Source organism: Diospyros lotus, chromosome 9 (assembly GCF_014633365.1).
Source record: "Diospyros lotus cultivar Yz01 chromosome 9, ASM1463336v1, whole genome shotgun sequence".
In the NCBI taxonomy this organism is placed as follows: domain Eukaryota; kingdom Viridiplantae; phylum Streptophyta; class Magnoliopsida; order Ericales; family Ebenaceae; genus Diospyros; species Diospyros lotus.
Window position 1 is genome coordinate 24,335,553 of NC_068346.1, and position 4,101 is coordinate 24,339,653.

The window sequence follows — 4,101 nt, forward strand, 5'->3', positions numbered from 1 at the left end:
TCAAGTGTGCTGTTATCTTCCATATTCAAAACATAAAAATCGGCTGGAAAGATTAAATCCTTAACCTTAACCAGCACATCTTCTAGGACTCCAATGGGGTGTGCAGTACTTCTATTGGCTAGCTGGACAACCACTCCTGTTGGCTTCAAAGGACCACACTGCAATGAAGCATATATAGAGTTAGGCATGACATTAATGGATGCACCTAAATCTAGTAAAGCATTGCTAAATTGCATGTCTCCTATAGTACAAGGAATGGAAAACGTCCCTGGATCTTTACACTTTGCTGGCATGGCAGGTTGGATAAGGGCAGAGACATTTCTCCCAAGGTTGATCTTCTCATTCCCCTTAAGCTTTCTCTTGTGAGTACACAAATCTTTGAGAAATTTTGCATACTTGGGGATCTGCCTAATGGCTTCAAGGAGGGGTATGTTGACTTCCACTTTCTGGAATGTCTCCAAAATCTCTTTATTTAATTCGACCTCTTCTCTTTTCTTGTTTTGTGTTGCTCGATGTGGGAATGGCAGGGGCTGGTTGTTGGAAGACTCTCCTTGTTCTTGATAGCTGGAGTTTGGCTGCTTGGCTTCTTGGATTGAGGAGGGTTGCTGCTCTTTGCTACCCTCTACATGCTGCTGCTTCATGTTTGATGATGGTGGAGGGGTTGGGATGATTACTTCTTTCCCACTTCGAAGCATGATGGCACTAACATTACCCCTCGGATTGGCAACTGGTTGTGAAGGAAGCTGCCCTGAACCTTGACTCCTTAGCTCATTGATGTTTGTGGCTAGCTGGCCTATTTGGGTCTCCAAATTCTGAATTGTGGTTTCTGTCTTTTGCTGGAATTGGAGTGTATTGGCTGCTAGTTGTTTGACAAGATCATCCAAGCTAGGTTCAGACTTGGGTAATGGAGGTGCTTGTTGCATGGCTTGATTCGGCCTTGGTGGTGGAGCATGGTTGCTGGAACTTGGAGGATGGAACCTCTGCTGAAATGGTTGATTTTGGTATGGCTGCTGCTGCTGCTGCTGCTGCACATGTTGATTGGAAGGGCCGCCATATCTGAGGTTCGGATGGTCTCTCCAACCTGGATTGTAGGTGGCTGAGTATGGATCATACTTGTGTTGTGGCTGCTGGTGGAAAGGTCTACCAGGGAAGATGCTAGCAACAGATTCATTATTTTCTTGCAACTGTGGGCATTGGTCTGTTATATGGGATGGCAAGGAGCAAATGCCACAAAGTTGCTACTGGGGTTGCTTTCTCTCTAATGCCAACTGCCTGACCATGGAAGCTAATTCCTCAAGCTTGTTTTCTATCCTCTGCTGATCCATAGTGGCAGCCACACTGACTTCATTGATGGCTTTTGTAGGAGTGTTAATTCTGGTGCCAAACTGCTGAACATTTTGTGCCATCTTTGATATCAGCTCTTGTGCAGCTGCTGGGGTCTTCTCTGCCAAGGCTCCTCCACTTGCAGCATCTACCAAGTACCTGTCCATGGGGATTAGACCTTCATAGAGATATTGAATTAGGAGTTGGTCACTTATCTGATGGTGGGGACAGCTGGAACACAACTTCTTGAATCTCTCCCAATACTCATGTAGGGTCTCACCACTCATCTGCCTTATACCACAAATTTCTTTCCTTATGGATGCTGTTCTGGAGGCTGGGAAGAATTTTTCCAGGAAGATCCTTTTCAATCCATCCCAGCTGGTAATAGCAGCTGGTGGCAGGTAGTAGAGCCAATCCTTGGCGGATCCATCAAGTGAGAATGGGAAGGCTCTCAGCTTGATTTGCTCTTCTTCTACTCCTTGTGGCTGCATGGTTGAGCAAACAACATGAAACTCTTTAAGATGCTTGTGTGGATCCTCTCCTGCAAGACCATGAAACTTGGGCAACAAATGGATCAGTCCATATTTGAGTTCAAAGTTAGCATCCAACTGTGGGTATTGAATACATAGGGGCTGATAATGCACATCAGGTGCAGCCAGCTCTCTAATGGTTCTACCATCCAAATGACCATGATTACCATTATTTCCATTACCATTATTGCCATTATTGCCATTACCATTACCATTACCATTATTGCCATTATTTCCATTACCATTACCATTACCATTATTGCCATTACCATTACCATTATCTGCCATATTGATGAATTCTGGAATAGGTTCGGATGAAGTATTAGAAACACTGTTAAGGTCAATCCTATCCCGAGACTTAAGCTCTCTAGCTTGCCTTCTAAGAGTGTTCTCTAATTCAAGATCCAAGTCAAGTAATTTCTTCTTAGAAGACCTGGTCGTGCACTAGAGATCAGCACAAAAACAGCACACAGAATGGCCTATGCATACCAAGAACTCAAAAAGTCAAAAACACACAAACACAAAAATAGGTCAAACAAGAAGCCTTTAGATGATTTTTTTATGCAATTTTTCACAAAATTTCAACACAAAAACATTGAGGGACCTAAAAACACTAAAAACCACACCAAATTAGCCACTGAGAAACACAAAATGGCCCAAAAAGTGGTCTAAACGTTGGAATTTGGCCAAAAAAGGCTCTTGTCACGACGAAGCTGTGAGTATTGATCCCCACACCCCCATTGCTTTGGACACCAAAAATCAGCTCAATCTGAGCAAGTGGAAAGCTGTGAACAGTAACCGGGAAACTGATTTTTTTCCCTCAAAACTTGCTCCTATTTTGCCTCAGAAACCACTCTATATGCAAGAAAACATCAAGGAAAGCATATGGACTTGAAATAATATCAAGTAGGGATGAGAAAGAAAGAGGATGGCACCGGTATCTCGAGCTCAATCCTTAAATAATGCTATCTGTCATAGAGGTGGTCAAAACTGCTGTTGAATGGAAGGCTGCTGTGGGTGATCTCCTCTTGGTTGCAGCTGCTGGTGCCTATCTGCCAAACGAAAAGGGAGATTAGTGTGGAAGGTAAAGACAACATTGAATGGAGTGTTAAAAGAGAGAAAATAAAAGGAAAATGTGAGAAAGAAAAACGGAATATCCTCTTGGTCAGGTGATCTGCTGTCAGAGGCAGAAAAGTGGGATTCAGCTTTCTCTAAATAAAGGAAAAATGGTTATGCTCCTTGATCTGCTGCAGGGTTGTCTTCTTGTTGTGTGAGCTTGCTTTTCAGCACCTATCAGAGCATATGAAGACCAGAGAAGGACACAAGGTGTGATACTGAAAATCAGAGAAGGACTGCAGGTGTTTTTTTTGCTTTTTCAGTTGCTGCAGGGTTGCTTTTCCAGTTGCAGGTCGTGCAGCCCTCTCCAACAGCCACTTCTTGGTTCAAAAATGATTCCAGAAACGAGAAAACATAAAAGGAAAATACACACAAACAAAAAGAAGATCGAAAAGGCAAATAAGGCTTTTCTGTTGCTGCTTGCTATCAGTTTATCAAGAACAGAATAGCTTTTCACCAAGAACACAAAACTAATAACCTTATCAACAACTGATAACCTTTTCACCAAGAACACAAAACAGAAAAAACAGATAAAACACTCAAACAAGAAAACAAAACAAATAGAAAATAGGGTCGGTCCTCTATGTTTTTAGAAGAAAAACTTGGCTCCCCGGCAACGGCGCCAAAATTCTGATCGGCTGTCGAACCACTCCAGAATTAGAGATCTATGTATGTATCTCTTCTCTAGTTTGCAGCAAAGTGCACCCTAGGTCATCTCTCACAAGGAGCCTCACTTTCCTCTACGAACAAGGAGAACCAATATAAAGAACAGTTTGTTTAGGGGGGGGTTTCGACAGAAAACTAATTAACAAAATAGAAAGACAAGGATGGATGAAAAATCAGTAAAAGAAATGCAACCGGCTGTGTATTTGTCCCCTCTATGAAATCTTCCTCGTCCACTCTATAAATCTTAGCTTGTTAGATGTTTTAATCTCTGGATATTGATTGATGCTCAAAAATATTAAAATTTTATTATATTTATACCCCTAGTTTAATCTTAAAATTAGTTTTAATTGAATATTTATATGCAATTTGTGGTTATATGCAGGTTTAAAAAATTAATATAAAAATATATATAATATATATAAATATAATACCTATATAAATATAAAACATATATATATGTCATATA

The 4,101-nt window shown here is 41.2% G+C and overlaps 1 non-coding gene across 1 annotated transcript; it reads left to right on the top strand.

The window, feature by feature from the left end:
- Positions 1–1,536: 1,536 nt before the first annotated feature.
- On the top strand, positions 1,537–1,644 carry LOC127810754 (small nucleolar RNA R71). Its single transcript, XR_008025563.1, has one exon. It is a non-coding gene; the product is annotated as a small nucleolar RNA R71 (small nucleolar RNA).
- Positions 1,645–4,101: the final 2,457 nt, after the last annotated feature.